At 44.0% G+C, this 18,412-nt stretch overlaps 1 protein-coding gene across 2 annotated transcripts in view; it reads right to left on the bottom strand.

Annotated features, from left to right (window-relative positions):
* map1ab (microtubule-associated protein 1Ab) overlaps positions 1-18,412 on the bottom strand; it is a 48,074-nt gene that overhangs the window by 23,843 nt on the left and 5,819 nt on the right. Inside the window, exon 1 of one of the 2 annotated variants that reach the window (XM_078083203.1) lies at positions 8,445-8,670. The exons of the other annotated variant lie outside the window; for it this stretch is intronic. The gene's annotated coding sequence lies outside the window, so the exon portion shown is untranslated. Of the gene's footprint in view, positions 1-8,444; positions 8,671-18,412 lie in introns of those variants that run through there. 2 annotated transcript variants of the gene reach the window in all.

Genomic DNA, 18,412 nt, shown 5'->3' with positions numbered 1-18,412 from the left:
GGTTTTTTATTTGAAGTCGTTATTAATGGTGGCTCTAAGACTGATTAAGACTGATCCCACACTAAGAGACATTCATCTCTCCCTTCAAATGAACCAACAGGCCTGCTGACGTTTTCCAGAAATGGGTCTAGTTTTGTTTTTTCTTAATTTAGTTGAGGCATTCTAATCTGTACATATGAAATTCAGAAGCGTCAATGACACACAAAAAAGAATTATGATATCGTGACAATAAAAACGTAAGAGTCCATTTTTGAAAACTTTGCCCTCACATCGTTGAATCGGGTTCTTAGCTCTTAGCTTATCAGCACTGGCCGCATTAACAACTCATGATTGAGGAGATGAGAGAAGAGAATATTGGTGACATCACTAACCTCCAGTCTCCTCGGGAGAATTCCTCGCCTGATTGGACTCAAGGCCGTGACTCACTATCGCCACGTCAGACACCGTAAAAGAGGAAAGATGTCAATGAAATGGTATTTCGGTGCGTGAGACTTTTAGAGCAGACTTGAGTTAAGTTCTATAACAGCAGTCGTCCCGTCTCCTCCTATTCTGCTGCTCCTTGAAGGGCCTCTGAGCCCCTTTTGAGGTCGTTCATTCTTTCTTTGTTGCGGCACATCACCATGGTGACGCCCTACACCTCCTACATCCACAAACTCACAGCCGAGAGAACATTAATGTCTGTGTGGTGGCGGCGTGGTTCGGCTCGGCTACAGAGGGGAGAGGGGGGAGGAACGGTGGCAGGTGGAGGCGTAATTGGCCTCAGCTGCAGTCAATGTAATGAATTGTTTGTCTCCATGTACTTAAAAACAGTAGCGGCCGGGCGCTCAAACACTGCTGCAACCGTGATCAATAAGGCTGTTGAAAAGCCAACACTCGTGGTGTACTTCATCTACCCGGGACCCCAGAGAACCAACCATGATACAAATAACGTATTCAGATAGTCAGTATTCATAAATTGGACCATTTTCAGTAGCTGTATTGGCAATAAATAAAGGCAAGAGGAATGTTTAAGCTTTTTTTTAAAAACAAATCTCTTTTTAATTGCAATAATACATTTATTTTCCAGCCTGGAACTAGGAGAGGGAGAGTTACTTCTTTCTCTGCTATAGTAGCATTACTAGTAGCATTTATTGCATGAATAATGAAGGAAAAGGATAGTGTGGTGACTAGTTTGCAGGCACAGAACCAGCTTTGGATTAATACATCCAAATTGCACAGGAAGCAACGTTTGTCATTCTTTTGAAGCTCTTGAATAAAGCTGTTTATTTGAATAGCATCATGACAAAGTTCTCAGGAGCAGAAGATGATATAACATAGTGACAGTGAGAGAAGCAAACAGGCCGACGGACATGAAAACGCAGCGAGAGCCGCTGCTAGAAAAGGGCAGCAGGAGGATATTGGCAAAGTGTCTCCGTCTCTTAGAGTCCGGTCCACAGCGTGCCAACCATGACATCACTGCTGTCCCCTGTGACCCCCCCCCCCCCTCCCACCGTCTAAAGGCCTATTTCCCCTCGCTGTGCAACAGTATAAACACCCCCATTAATGAGCCTTTTGTGTTCAGGCTGTATCCAGAACATCCAAGTCACATTCCCATGCGGCTACGCTATTTGTCCTAAAGGGACTTTTGCGTGTAATATTGTGTATTGAATTCTAATAAAAGGGAGACTTCTATTTTAAAGGGTCAATTTCTTTTCCTAAAGTGTTCCAACTTTTCTTGCGTTTGTTATTGTCTTTTTATTGAAATTATATTTTATTTTAAGCAACGTTGATGAATGAAAAGATCACATCTGTGTGGAGTCTGAAACCTTCCTCAAATCAACACATGAAACAAAGAGGAAGACGTTTTCCACCTTCTCAGGTTCGCGCTCGTCTTCTGCAACAACACAACGACGCCGGCTTGGAGAATTAGTGCCACCCAACGGCCACCGTTACTAACAATTACCCCAACAGTCACAATGCAGATGTGGATATTAAGATGCATCCAGGATGAAGGAGGGGGGGACCCAGCGCGATAGAATAGGGAGACAAGGAGCTCTCCTCCCCAGATGGACAGAGAAAGTGGGAATGGAGAAAAAGAAAACGCAGCCACAGAGAAGTTAAGGGCTGTTAAATCAGCTTCAGAGGGCCATTTGTCTGGAGCGGGCTCCTGAGTGAGCGGCGTCGGCCCCTCTGGGATTTACTCCCAGCTTAAGGTGGCTTTAAAAGTGCCAGGGTTTGCGTTCCTGCCCGCTCGCTTGGTAATGACAGCTTATCATAAACGACGGCCTCACAGATAGACGTGGCTTTGGACGGACGATAACGTCGGTGCCGATCCAGTCCAACGCGCACACAGAGGCTCTTCTGGGGGCCACGAGCTCCGATCACACAGCACATCATTGACTGTGGCTCAGAAGGAAAACTGGAGCAAACGGGCCTCAGCTGTCGCTGTTATTTATCGGCTGCGGTCAATTCAAAGTATTTATAAAAGAAGGAGAAAAAGCAGCGCGTTCCAGTTCTTTTCTTGGCTCGGCTGCTAGTAGATCTGGATCAAAATGCCCAAAGGCTTATTTTAGGACTATCCAGCTGGTTTATGCTTTTCAATCTGCTGGTTCGAAAGTCCACGGGACGATTTGAAGATTTAAACTTTAGTGAACGTTGATAATGTGAAGAATGTTCCCAATACTCAGGAAACAAGCCTGCTAATTATTACCTGTTAAATAAACACGTCATATTTTCAAATCCTTTGGACTGACAACATCCTTAAAATGTTATGGCGCTTATATAATAATATTGGTCACATCATTAAATCTGCGTCACAGTGGCGTGGTGGTTAGCACTGTCGCCTCACAGCAAGAAGGTCCTGGGTTCGATTCCGCCCAGTGGCCTTTCTGTGTGTAGTCTGCATGTTCTGCGTGGGTTCTCTCCGGGTTCACCGGCTTCCTCCCACAGTCCAAAGACATGCTCTGGGGATCAGGTTGATTGGGGACTTTAAATTGCCCGTAGATGTGTGAATGTGAGTGTGAATGGTTGTGTGTCTCTGTGTAGCCCTGCGATTGGCTGGTGACCAATCCAGGATGAACACTGTTGGCTGGGATGGACTCCAGCCCCCCCGCGACCCTGTGTGCAGGATAAGCGGTTTGACGATGGATGGATGGACATCATTAAATTCTTCCTTCATCTTTGATCAGGTGAAAAGAATATTTGAACACATTTTCACGTAATGATTGTAATTTTATGTGCCACGAGTGACTGTGAAAATTGTGTAAAAAGTCGTTCTCGTCTTTGTCACTCAAGTTATTTCACATCACAGCAAGGAGAGGTGAGGGACATGTTATCATGGACACTGACTCCTCATTAGTTGGTCTCTCTCCTAACTTGCATTCGCTGAGCACATTCAAACCTTTGTTCAGCGAGATGCAGGTTAGGTTCTGCTTCATTATTTTGTTTTTTACACACACACACACACACACACACACACACACACACACAGGGTTTCTTGTAACAACTGATTATTCACTTCAAGTCCAGCAGCTCCATAAAGAAGGAAGCAGAAATTCTGTAGCATCTGGAACTGCTCAGTGTCAACAGGAGTCATTTTGGGATGAAATGCTTTGATTTAGCCTATTATTGGTGACTTCACTTTCTTATATCCGGTATCATGCGCCATTACCTTGAAAAATAATACAGTATATGTTGTAATAGAGACAAAAAAACGTGCTGGTGTGTGTATGCTTGCCAAAATGTGTAAATTAATTAATTAATTAATTAAGCGTTGGGAAAGAAGAAAGAAATATAATGAACTTTGACTGTCAGCTTTCCTGAGAAAATCCTGAAAAACGTTGTTGTACCGACTCGCATGCAAACGGATCACTCTCCATGGCAACTGGGCAAACATCTAAACCACTTAGTCAGATATTCATGTCAGCAGATGTCAGCAGAGTCAAAGCTGAACAACAATGTTTGGGGAAGGATTTTTCCATTCTGTAATTTGGACCCATCAGGCATTCAGTTTAAAACCTATAAGATCACAGCGTTTTCTGCCCAGTCAAACCTTCTTTTTACAATGTCACTGCACTGTCACAAATTAACAGCGCTAAGAGAAGGTTAAACTGAAATGATATTCATACTCAGCACCACATTTTCTACCCTCCGGCCCAATATGGCCGCCATCACCATGAACCTCCTTCCCCGGTCTGTCCGTCCTTCTGTCCGTCTGTGTCACCCACTGCCATTCTCCCTTTGGTCAACATCGATTCTTTTATCGTTCTCTTTTTCTTGCGTTCACATTCATTCTCTTCTCTGCAGGTTTCAGCTCTCCATAGAAAAATACAAATAAGAAGGTGCATAATGTTCCTTGCTGCCTGCTCAACACGTGCATCTATAACACTCTGTTTCTGCTCTATAACCTCCAGGGGGTAGAATGAAAACAAAGAAAAACATTTGGTTTTTAACCCTTCCTGTCCCGGATTTGGATCCATACTGACTGCGGGTGTAAGAAACATCTGATGTGGCAAAATTAGAAAGAGGGAGAGCAAACGTAAAGACAGAGAAAGAAGGAAACAGAACGCAGCTCCTGCACCTTGAGACTATATGATCTTCAGAAATAAACAGGAAACTCAGCAGGGGGGATCTGGAGAGCGGAGAGAGGGAGGGGCGGACGAGTTTGTCGCATCGGTTTGAACTAAGAGTGGAAGCGGTCTCTTTTTACATAAATACATTACAAACACAGCGTAGCAATTTTCTGCACTGTACATCTTCTCTCCCTCTCTCACACACACACACACACACACACACACACACACACACAGACACACGCACCCCTACACTCAGAAGGGAGAGCAGCGGAGCAAATAGGGAGGTGCAAAAAGCACTGCAATGACTGCTCACTGCTGCATTCTCCGAGCCAGAACCTCCCCTCTTTTCTGTCTCCATTGTTGTCGACGAGTCCCCAGACTCTCGGCTCAGCCTCCGTTCTCTCTGTACTCCTCCTGTCTGGTGAACGCTACCCGGGGTCTTTAGAAGCCGACAGAACAGACAGACATTTTGGTTTTATGCGGCTGTGATGGTCGTTTGTTCTTATTTATGGTACATAGATATCGACAGTAAACTAGAACGATGTGATGTGAGGAATCGCCCGGCCAAGAGGCCCCTGCGTCGTACACCTCTGAAGGGTTTATGAGGCTTCATCAAAGTCGGAGGCAATATTTATGTGTGTGTCCTGATGGAACATTTTCTCCTCCCAAAACCAGCGGTGCAGAACTCAGTGCTTCTTCTAACACAGCAGCTAAAAACTGGACCCTAAATGCGTCTTAACCAGGTTAGCTTCTCCCGGGGGCCACCCAGTACCAGCAGGTGGTCTGGACTACACTGCCTCTACAAATAAACAAACCTAAAAGACCAGAGCTGTGACCAGGAAACTGATGTACGGATGAACATCTCCCAGGAGAATGCCGTGGAAGAGACCTGTCAGTCGCGAGGTAGCCCCGCCCCCTGGGGCATACCCTGCTCTATTGGACCCGAAACAGGATCATGATGTACTAAATGAACATTGTGCACGAACATCGGACCACCTGGTTTGCGGGCGGTAAAAGAAACAGCCTGCGGAATGAACTAATAACTAGATTTTTTTTTTCTAAAGTAACAACAATCCTCGGATCCGAGACGATCGCTCAAAGTCCGGTTGGTATGCAGGAGAAGCTGGTTCAAGCCGATTTCAAGCTCTGGCCTGCGACGGCGTTTACATAATCAAGTTGGACCCTAATTAGAAAGCCATCTAATGTCCCCATGCGAGCACTTACCCAACGACATAAGACGGCTGAGACTTTAACAAGACGACCTGATGAAGAATGCCAACGATCGCGGCTCCACCGACGCATCAGGGAACCCTGTCGGGTCGGCATGCAACAAGTGATCCAAGTTGTAAATGCTCGCAGCTCGACGAGTACTTGAGTGGTAAAAGGTTTGTGATCTGAATTGATGCAGTAGAGTCGGAGGAGATAAAATAAAGTAAGATGGAACAACCTGCAAGTTTTACAAAAGGAACTTTCACCTGTTTGATCCTTAAATCCGATAACTGATAAGTAAAGCTAATTAAAAATAACAAGCCACTATTTTGATAAACTATTAATCAAACAGACATTCACTGGTTCAGACTTCTGACTCTAACTGTTGGTCAGACAAAACAAGCAATGAGACGATGTCCTCTTTGGCTTTAGGAACAACAACAACATAATAGCAATAATAACACCCACCCGCTCCAGAATAGCTGTTTATCAGGAGGCGCTGACCTTTGACCCCGAGGTGGGAGGATGACAACGCACCTAGTGATTAATTAATCTCACTCGTGTCCCTCATAATTAGTCATGTCTTGTTCATGATGCAACACTTTCTTATAAGGAAAACTGTGTAAATGCGCTGCTGTGAAACCTCAACATGTTTTAAAAAAACAGTTATTGACAACATTCTTTTGATTAGTCGCGATGTGGCAGTTGAGAATCCAATGCTTGGCTCAGTGGCACTTTATCAGCAGATGTTTACATGAATGAATTATTATGATATTTATGTTTGTCTCTTTATGTCCACAGCGATGTCTCTTCCCGTAGAAAGCTTGTGCAGTCGGTGTGGGATGTGAGGGCCGAGTCGTGGGAAGCAAATGTCAATCTGTGACTCAGCACTCAACCACTAACTGTGGATTCTCCGGCAGGCCGAGCGGCTCGGATTATCGTACGTGATCCCTGAAGCTGCCTTGCTCAGCGGCACTTCAGCTCCGGGGATTGGAACCATGCAGATTCAGGTTTATTTCTTCGACGGTGTTTTGGCTGCATGACAATGAGGAGGAATCGATGTCAAAAAGTGACTCAGCAGTGTTAACCGAGCTTCTGATTCGCTGGCCGGCCAGTGGAGCTCAATCGAGACTGTGTGACAAAGTGGGTGGAGCTACGTATAACCGAAGGCTTAAAAAAACATTTTTAGACGACAAGATTACAAAAACTAACTTTCATGAGCTAAAATCCTTTATTGACTATTAGACAGAATTCTATTTTGATGTACTCTGCTTCCTTTTTTTTAGACCCAGAAGTGGCCAACTGGGCTAAAAAGCAGGATGTTAAAGTGCTCCATCTTTTAGTCATCAGAGTCAAACCTGACAGAAGGACTGTGACTAATACCAGTAAAAAAAGACAAACAAAGTCATGGACTGAAGCACCACCACCGCAAAACAGAGGGAGTCTTTTATGACATGACATGATTATCGACGTCGACGGCTCAATTTCATCCAAAAATGAAGGTCGGGATTAGTAAAGCAATTACTGAGACGCAGCCATGCATACAAACAATCACAGATTAGATCACGGAGCCAAAACCACACACACACACACACACACACAGACCAGGTCGAACCACCTCTGCTGAGTCACTGGAAAAAAACATCCCAGGACGGGAGGTTAGAGCGACCGATGGCATGGTGATAACTCAACAACCCGGGATGAATCCTGACACATAAGCTTTTCCTGGAAACACTAGTCATTTCTGCCCACACACACACACACACACACACACACACACACACACACATACACGCATAGAAGGATGGTTCCATTGCAACAGCAACGGTAACATCCTCGGCATGAATGAATCATCACAAGACGCAGTTATACTTCATCCCGTTACGTTACCAGAATGCCGCCGTGGCAATGACACAACAGACACACAAGCGAGTGTCTGCAGGGGCCACGGAGTTCATCTGCATCACCTGCACATAAGGTGTAATAATCTGTGATCCCTATCGAGCCACAGTGAAAAAAGGCTCTTTTTGATGAAACCTGCTCCTCTACAGTTCCAGAACAACCTCTTTATGCACGACTACATCCTCAAAGCTCCCATCTCGTCTGTTTGCTATCGTAACTCACTTATATTAGTAACAATAATATCAATAGAAGTGGGAGAGGTTGCACTGTACTTCCCACGAAAGCTCGTACACAGGTGATTTCTCTTTTGGCTGATGTACAGTTTTTCAGATCAAATAGATTTAGGCACCTACTGTTCTAGCAGCTGTATTAATCCCGTTACTTTGGATAAAGGACTTGCTGGAATCCCGTTTGAACCTTGCATGCCTCCTCTTATGTCAAGGTAGATTTGAGAGGATGACTTAACGAGTTCATGCTGTCTCATGCCCTATTTGCTTGCAGACGTCAACAACGCTGCGCTTAAAAAAAGGTAAACGTTGCGCTCCTGATTTTTGAGAGGATGAAAACCAGTCGAAGACAAATTATAGTAGAAGTGAACCGATTGACACGAAGTTGTTTGGGATTAAACGTCGCGTCCGAAAAGAGAGAAATTAAGGACGGGAATAGAAAACAAAATGCGCAGCAGCCGCTTCACAGCATCTCAAGAAAGCCGCCGCCGCATTCAACTGCGCGCAGAAAGGCACAAAAACAAACCTCGTACACCACAAACAGTTGACGTACCGTATTGGATGATGTGCCACTTCACCGGAGAGTTGTGTGTTTAGAAACCGGAGAGGAGCATCGGCCGATGTACGTGTGTGTGTGCGCGTGCGTGTCGGGACGCAGACAGCAGGACAGAGGAGGAGATTTGGCACATTTGGAGACGAACGCAGACTGGCGGCGGAGCGCAGCGCGCCGAGATGCGGCAACATCCGTCTGCTGAGAGCCGGGCAGCGGCGTGCGCTCTGACCGGGGAGGGGCGCGCACGGCTCACACACTGCGCCAGCGGTAACTCATTCACTGCCGGGGCCCCCGCATGGCCACTTGTAGAGGGTGGGAGGCAGCGGCTCTGAGCTGTGTGTGTGTGTGTGCGTGTGCGTGTGCGTGTGCGTGTGCGTGTGCGTGCGTGCGTGCGTGCGTGTGTGTGTGTGTGTGACACCGGGAGAATGACAGTTTTTATTTTGATGTGTTTTATCTGTCTCGTTTATTTTATTGTATGTCGCCTTTTTTGTAAATGTGGTTTGCACCAATAAAATAAAAGAAAGAAAAAAAATAAACAAACAATAAAATACAAAATAGTCGAGGGGGGGGGGGGTACTACGGAGCAAATCAAAAATATGTAAAATCAGATGTTTCAACTGAGCAACCCAAAAGTTAGGCCACAAAAGGACACTTTTTATACAGAGCCCCTCCACCAACATTAACAAGTTCATTTACACGGAGAGCCCCGCCCACTCAGTCCAATCACGTTGCTGAGTGAGTGCAGAAGGCCCGCCCACAACATCGATGAGTTTGTATTTAGTTGACTCAGTGTCACGTTATGTGAGCAAAGTCTCTCTCTCCCACAGTTCGTCCATCATTGTAATGCAATGTAGCTTAATACGAATGAGGAGAATAAATGATCAAAATGTTTACGCTCCAGTAAAAGTATTGTGGGTTCTATGTGTGTGTGTGTGTGTGTGTGTGTGTGTGTTTGCTCTTCAGGCTTCATGTTGGGTATTCTTATGTGTTGTTGACTTTTGTCATGTACATGTGTTACATGTTTGCCAGGAGTACACCAGACCAGAGAGATTTTTTACTCTGACAAGAGAATACAAATATACATTTCCAGGTTGTACTTTCTCTGCTTGTATTCCATCTGGACGCATTCGTCTGATCAATCAGAGCAAAACGTATTGGGACAGATGGTGTTTACACCTCCGGTATCACTTCTCTCTGAGTCTGAGAAGTCTGCGCTTTGTCTCCTTTCAGAAACAACGGAAGACGGGCCTCCTGGTACTTTGACCATCGAGTGAGTAATGATATGGGAAGCACAGAAATATATATACATTCATCTTTTAGCGCTAAAGTAAGTCATTGGTCTCCTTACGTCTGACGTAACAACTTAACTGTGAGCTCCATTTTTACTTAAGAAAATAACACGGGTGAAGTGGGAGATAAGCTCATGACTGCAGGATGTATCCCTGTTCCCTTTTAAAGTGCACATGTCTCTCTTCCTCCTTTTTTCCGATCCCCCCCTCTTCTTCATTCTGCAGTGATGGCAAGTCCTGGGATCAATATCAGAGCTTTGCATAATTCAATAGGAGTTTAAATAACGTATGACGCAAAGAGGCACTTTGGAAGGCTCCCTCTCCCTCTCTCTCCCCCTCTCTCTCTCTGATGATACATAATGACTAAAGCATTGAAACAACGAAGTGAAGTCAGTTCATAAACGTCGGCCACGTTCTGATCCGTCCCACGTGGAGAAGGCGGTTCGGCTGTGAGATCATCTCTTGGTATTTCCTCCTCCTGTTGCTGCAACAACAAAAGCACACGTTCGACACGACGAGCTCACTGAGCAGCGTACACTGCTGCAGAGAGGAGGATGCTGAAGGATTCATTAGAATCGACACACGCCTCTGTGTGTGTCTGCTGTAGTCCGGCGTGACGGCCCGTTCCTCACCGCGGAGCCAAGCCAGACGTCTTTTACCCCAAAAGTTCTTCTCGGACGTCGGCCCTCTCAGACACAGATTAGCTGTCCTTTATTTAAAATGAGCCACTCTTTTGCCCACACAGGGAGGGAGAGGCCACCTCAGGCGGATTACGGTCGGTGCTGACGCTGAGCTTTAAGCACAGTGGGATTAGCATTAGCACACGGCTGTGGACTCACTCAGGTCCATTCAGATTTAAATGTGGGAGTCACCTAAACTGCTTAATGACACCGCAAAGAATGTGTGGTTTGAATCGCTGGGAGAGAAAGCAATTATGAGGTTCTATATTTTCAGTAAATGTGGCCCACTAACAATGTTATTTTTTGTTTTCTGAATACTAAAACACCCATGAGCCTCAGCGGCACACATCTATAGTTGGAACAGAATTGGAAAGTGAGACGATTTTCGCAACTGAATGCTGTATCAGACATCTTAGTTTATGGTTCACACAGCTTCTAAACTGGGTTATCGGTCAGGGTCGTATGCATGTCTCTCTTCCTGGGTACCCGAGCTTGTGTTTCTGACCACAGGAAATAAATATTTTAACACAACCGGGAAGAGGAACATCAACCTCCCTTTCCAGTCTGAAGGGAACAGCTCATGATAGTACGCTTTTAGCGCCATGCTTCTGAATGAAAGCTACAACTTACAACATTCCCGTTCCACTAGCTGGTGTCGCTGGTGAACTTGATGGAACGTAAACTCATCACCCGACTGGCTGCCTGCAGGCACCGGGGGAGTGTTTTACTAGAAAGCACAAGACAAGACGATGCGCAGAGAGGCGGAAGGAAAGGAGTCGACTCAGCGGAAACTGGCTCTCCGCGTGGGTCCAGCTCAGGGCCGCGGATATGGAAGCGGGCAGCCGACGCGTGCGTGTGCACAAGAGCGTGAAGCCACGGGACTCACGTGGGCACCACTCAGCGCGTACGAGAAAGAGGGACGTGTGTGTTTGTGTGCGTTGTGACAGTCTGCCTGGAGAGGCTAAAGTGTAAGAAGAGTGTGACTGTGTGACCTTCGCTTGAATGAACGCATCGCCGACTGCTATTGAGAGGGATGACCCCCCCCACACCAAACACACACACAGACACACACTTCCCGCTGCGACACAAGGTGAACAGGACTGCTGTGTCACACTGAGGGTCAGGACACTGTTACATAGCAGAATTAAGGGGTTGCCTTGAGTGCTGCTACAGCCAATGAGAGCAGAGACTGCTGCTGCTGCTGCTGCTGCTGCTGATGATGATGATGATGATGATGATGATGATGATGGCGATCAATGAGTAAACCCACATAGATACAAAAGGGTTTCATGGTACGTATTGTTCCATGATAAAAGCTCTGACCGCAGTGATAGTTGTTTTGTGATTTTATTTTATTTTATTTGCATCGAAACATTTTCCTATTTTGAAATATTGATTTTACTTTAATTTCCTTTCCTGGTTATATTCAATTGTTAAATTTGAGAGCTGTATTGAGGACGTTGAAGGTAAGAAGTTAATTATGTAAAAGACAGTTGACCCAAGCTCAATGACACTTGAGTCTGCACATACTCACAAATAAAAGATGAGAAATAAACCCTCCTCTCGAAGAAGATGATCTCCCCAAAATGTTACGTGGATCAAATTTGTGAGCCTTTTGTAAATAAAAACAGCGACATCATGCAATCTGAAGCGAGGGGAGTGATGTCGATTTCTACGCGACCGGTTGTGGAGGCCCGTACGAGAAGAAAACACAGAGGAGTTGTAACCATGCCGACACCCCGGGGAAAAGAGCTCGCAGCTCCACGGCCATAACTTCTGCTGCCACCGCGCTCCATCGATCCCCTCGGGGGAATCTATCCCAACGGTGATGAAAACGTCTCCTTCTCGCCATCCAATATAGCAGACGGACACAGAGACTGACACAGGAAGCACTACATCGGAGGCAGGAGGGGGTTCTGCCCTCCTCGAGAGACGTGAACAACATGTGTGAGAACATGCGTGACGAAGAATCCACGGGTGACAGCCGGAGCAAGTCATCTCCCCATAATGCAGATGTGGTTCTGTAAAACTTACAGCCGGAGACAATTTTCAAATTGAACCGGCTTGCAGCATACGGTACAGAGCTTGACAGTGATGTCATGTTTGTGATCTGAATTATAAGTAACCAGAGGAGCAGCTCGGAGCATCATGTTGCTAAACTACGGCTCGTCACTGCAGAATATGCTTCTACATACTTTGCATCGATTGTCTTGGATCCAACCAGTTTTGCTTCTCCAGATGCAGGAAAGTATAAACTGTATCCTTGCTTTTCAATCCAGGAAGACAAAGCACAAAGATATAAAGTATTACTGTGACAGTCGCTGATTGGAGGTAATTACTCCAAAGTTACAACAGGGTCACAATAATCATCTCCAAGACTATTGAATCATGTTTCCCACATTTCCTCAGGGCTTTTCTACTGTCTTTACCGTGAGGTAGAAGCTGTGGGTGGACCTTTAAAAAGCATCTGGAAAACTGTAAATATAAAACAACCTAAATGATTTGTTGGCTAAATGTTATGAATTAATGACAATCACATGACTTCTTCACTGCAGATTACAGCTGCTCAGTCGACGTGAATAATTCCTTATTATTAGTGACCATACACATACAACTTCAGAAGCAACTCAGGAGGGTTTCAAAGTTCAGAGGCAAAGTACAAACAGGGCCGTGACTTGTTGGGGAGGAAGAGAAATGATGAGAGAGCTGGGGGGAAGACATTAAAAGGATATTATTCAAAGAAACTAAAGCCATCTATCACGTAGATTTACATGTGAAATGTGAAAATTAAGCCTTGAATGATGAAGTGAAAATAAAAAAATGAAAGAAATAAGGGCAATGAGAGCTTACAGGGGATGTAGAAAGGGTTCCTTCACTTCCAGATAAGCATACATTATAGCAACAAGGGGGGGGGGCACGCAGGGCCGTGCAAGTGTGCAGACATCCATAATGTTGAAAAGTTTTCAATCTTTTTGGGCGATTGGCCGTTGGATGAACTGTTACATTTGGTATTAAAGAAATGACTAGAAACTCAAAGCTAACACTTTGGCAACGATTACAGCTGATGAAGCCTTATCCAAAGTAAGAAACCTCCAAAAATAACTTTTAGGTTGATCTCAGTGGATTGTCTGCTGTAAAAATGTGATAGCATTAATACAATATAGCTGCTATGGTGGTGCATTTTCATGTTGGGTGTAGGCCAAGTGACTGAAACACCTCTCCACCATTATGAAGTTAAAAAAAAGAAGAAAAAAAAAGCTGTTAGCGCTAAGCTGTTAGCATACAACAGCGGATCCAAAGTCCCACTGCAGGATTGCTGTGACTATTTCAAAAGGTTGAAATGAAAAAACATATCTCTCTGAAGCTCCAACCAGCTCTCTAACCTTCCACCCCGACGCCCTCGGGATCTTCCCAAGCGTCACCCCACTCGTGCGCGGATGGAGAGGTCGCCACGGCGACGGCTTCAAAAATGCACGTTTCCCCAATCTCCAGAACAAATGGGCTCCGTCGTTGAACATGAATGTTTAATCACCTCTACAGCCACACGGTGGAGATAAGCCTCCCCGGCTTCACGTGTTTCCATAACTGCTGAACACACCGGACCCAGGGAAACTCATGCAGAAAAAACATATTGGAAATAGTGCTCCTGTGGAATGAAAAATAATGTTCTTACCACTACACCTCAATACATGACCGACTTTTCTAATTAACGGCAGTAGAGCTGCTAACTGGAATTAATCCCTCTATTCTTTCATTAGCTGCATGAATGTGCAGTTTTTGTTTCAAGAGGTCAAAGATTCTCACAGCAAAGTTACGGGAAAAATAAAGTTTAATAGTCGTCCATATGTCTGTATTATAAAACATTGTCCTGGTATCTTCTCATATGGATGTCTGTCTTTCATGAGCTCTTAACCCATCTCACAGAGTTCAACCTGTGTGTGTGTGTGTGTGTGTGTGTGTGTGTGGGAGGGAGGATCCAAACACAATGGGTACATCCAGTTTATTCCCACTTTTTACTTTCTTTCCCCTCTCCGCGCCCACATCTCCATCAAAGCGAGCGAGAGGCAGAGAGACGTGATGTTTCCCATCTCACTTCAAAGGATCTCCTGGACCTCCGGGACGTCACAGTCCGTTTCCCATCAAGCACCTCCTGCCTCCTAATAGCGTTCTCAAGGTTTTGTTCAATGGGCTCCAATAACATCTCAGGGTTGTTCAGTTAGTCTCGGTGTACAGTCCTCACGAAGCATTTCAGTCGTCCGTCTAAACGGATGCTGCATCTCTGCATTATAATCTGTACCGTTATGGATGTAATATAACATCTCTCAGTCTGTTTTAGAAGACTGCATTAGTTGAAGAAAGGGAAGTGTCACTAATGATCCTGTGACCACTGAGCAGCGCGGAAAAATGTAGATTTTTTGTATTTTTCATAATGGTAATTTGGAAGATCAACAAAGGCAGCAATATTGGGCCGCGTTAAACTAACTTTTTTCACAATTCCTCCAGCCCCAAAACGTTCTTGTGTAAATACCCAGGGGCCACTGTGGGTTGTTATAAGGACGTGTTGGTTAAGACTCGAAAAAGGTGCCCGATGTGGCGGCTGCTGAGTCATCTACCATCTAAGTTCAGAGGTATCAATTATGTAAGAGCCATCTTTTTGTTGGCTGTGGCACTAACCGGGAGGTGGGAGGCCTGTGTGGGTTTTAATGTTAGTTTATTGGTGTCAGAAACCGGGAAACGACTGATATTTTCATTATGGCGGAGCCAGAGGACCAACCTTCAGGTAGCAGCCTGAAGCATATTTTTCATTAAGTCTTTAGACAACACTTGTGACATAAAACAGTTAGTCAGTGTTATGGTAATATATAGAGCAAATTAGATCAGCGGTCTAATTCAGAAGGAAAAGCGCTATAGTCAACAGCTTTGTCAGTGATACACTGGTTGTCTTTCGTAACAACCATGATGCAGCATTTTTTTTGATTTCCTTTTCAAAATGGCTGACTGCTGCTGACTGCTGCTGAACTGGGTAAAGCACATCTACAAACATCTCTGAAATCCCTTCATTTTATACAACAGCATTTTACATGAGCCATCTGGCAGAAGATCTTGAATCTTGTAAGTGCAAACTTGAAAGATCTTGAAAAAGTTTGGGACTGTTCCTGAACCACAGTTTGTTGGGCCAAGACCTAGGACAAAATGGCTGGTGGGAAGGGGAACAAAGATAAAGTGGAAAAGGACAGTGATCAAAGTGTATCAATGGCACAAGTGCAAGAACTCCTTGAACAACAAAAAGTTTTTTACAAAGAACTTTTACAGCAGCAAGAAAGCAATTTCAAAGCATTTGTCTGCACTATTATGGATACATCCAGTAAAAGAATTGGTGAACTGCTTAAAGATCTGCAAGACCTAAGAACAAGTCTGCAATTCACGCAAAAGGAGGTGGATGAATTGAAAACTACATGTAAAGGAACTCAATCAATCTGCAAATCACAAGAATCAGATATTGAGCGACTGGCAGAATCCATGTTGATACTGGATGCTAAATCTGACTCCCTGGACAGTCAAGCAAGGAGAGCCAACTTAATTATGGATGGCATTCCTGAGGCAGAAAAGGAAAACAACTTGGTCTCAGAGGAAAAAGTTCTGAAAATTATCGAAGAGAAACTCAACCTGGACCCTAAGATAATTGGAGTGGAACAGGCAATGCGTGCCGGAAAGGTGAACATCTCCAGCGATGGCACTCAAGGCAGACCACGACCAGTCATTGTGAGATTCCATAGAATAAAGGACAGAGACACGGTGCTAAGAAATGCAAGAAAATTGAAGGGGACGAGTATTTTCATAAATGAGGACTATCCAGAGACTGTGAGACAGAAAAGGAAGGAACTTTTGCCTAAAATGAAAGAAGCCAGAGAGCGGGGGGACTATGCCTTTCTGAGGTATGACAAACTCATCATTCGGCAGGGCGAGAAAAAAAATTCTTTTACAGTTCAATAATGGGACATGAAATGGTAAAACATCAAACAGTGACATTATCTTTTCTAATAATAATGGATGTTGTGTTCTCGTGGAGATGTTTTCCCCTGCAGTGGATTTCTAACTGGTGTTGCATTTTCCTAAGGTCTCCGTATCATTGCTGCTTTTTTCGCACAAACCTTCCTGTGGTTATGGGGACAAAACCAGACTGTGAGGCTCGTAGGCGTGAGTTGTGGTTTTGGTGTAAGAGTGACCGTGTGAAGGGATGGATGACAGGGTGTGTGACTGAGGGTGGGTGTCCATATGACATATTAGTGATACTAGATGTGGCAAAAAAAGGGTGTGGAAGAATACAACTGAGAATACTGGGAGAGTGTTCATATGACATTTGGGAGGCTACAGTAAACAATGGTGCAAGACTTCAACTGACACTATGCTTGACTTAGATTCAGACACAGATCCAGAGAGTAAGTACTTCAACAATGGGAGAAATTGTGACTACTACACGGAAAATCAGTTCAACGAAAAGTTTGGATCAGAACACAATATAAAGATAATACACTTCAATAGTAGAAGCCTTTACGCTAATTTTTGCAAGATTAAAGACTACCTAGACCAGTTCACCTCACCGTTCAGTGTAATCGCAATCTCGGAGACCTGGATTAGTCTGGAGAAAGGGGTGGAATTTGAGTTGGATGGTTATAATCTGAATTATGTAAACAGAGGCAACAAAAGGGGAGGGGGAGTTGCACTTTATGTTGATAGAAGACTTAAGTACAAGATTGTTGAAAGTATGACGGCTGCAATTGATGATATATGTGAATGTATTACTATTGAAATAGATATGGGGAAAAGGAAGAACATCATTGTCAGCTGTGCATACCGGGCTCCCAACAATAGCATAGAGAAGTTCAAGGAGGTGATGGAGAGTATGGCTACAAACACCGAGCAAAAGGTAACTTTTCTCTGTGGCGATTACAACATCGATCTTCTGAATCCTAACAAACTAACACCGATAGAGAAATTCATGGATGCAATGTACAGCAGAAGCTTGTATCCTATTATTACTAAACCTAGTCGAATTACAGTCCACTCTGCAACACTTATAGATAATATTTTTACTAATAACCTAATAGATAATATAGAAAGTGGATTATTATTAAATGATATTAGTGACCATCTGCCGGTGTTTGCAATCTACAGCGGTACACCTAGGTTGGCTGAAAGGAATGAAATGATAGAAAGGAGATTAAGAACGGTTGACAATCTAAACAAGTTCAGAAATGAATTAAGTGCACAAAACTGGAGAAAGGTTTATGAGGCAGAGGAGGTTGATTATGCTTATGATTCCTTCCTGCAAACTTTTCTGATGTTATATGACAGATGCTGTCCAATTCAGCAAAGCAGAAAACGAGCAAATCGCTCAGATAAACCTTGGCTTACAAAGGGTCTGTTGAACGCCTGTAAAAAGAAGAACTTCTTATATAAAGAGTTTATCAAGAATAGAAATAAGGAGAAAGAAATGAAGTATAAAAGATATAAAAATAAATTAACTGATATTATGCGAAATTGTAAAAAGGATTATTATTGTAAACTACTAGATAAAAATAAAAATAATATAAAGGAAACATGGAAGATCTTAAATTCAATTATAAGAAATCAATCGACCAGCTCTGGATTGCCAGAAGAAATTCTAGATAATGATAAGATTATTAATGACAAAAAGGAGATGGTAGAAGGCTTCAATAAATTCTTTGTAAATGTGGGCCCTAAACTAGAAGAGCAGATAAACCTTCCTCAAGGGGGATGCGTAGCACATTATTTGGGCAAGAGGAACCCAGATACTATCTTTCTGAAAGACACCGATAAAAATGAAATTATTGCCATAGTTAATAACTTCAAAAAAAAAACATCAAGAGACTGGAATGGTATTGATATGACAATAGTAAAAGAAGTCATTATTAATATAGCAGATCCCCTAGCACATATCTGCAATGTTTCACTTCAAACGGGCTTCTTTCCAACC

The sequence above is a fragment of the Gasterosteus aculeatus genome, chromosome X (assembly GCF_964276395.1).
Source record: "Gasterosteus aculeatus chromosome X, fGasAcu3.hap1.1, whole genome shotgun sequence".
Classification (NCBI taxonomy): Eukaryota; Metazoa; Chordata; class Actinopteri; order Perciformes; family Gasterosteidae; genus Gasterosteus; species Gasterosteus aculeatus.
Note: the sequence above shows the minus strand (reverse complement) of the source record. Positions and strands in the feature narration are given on the sequence as shown.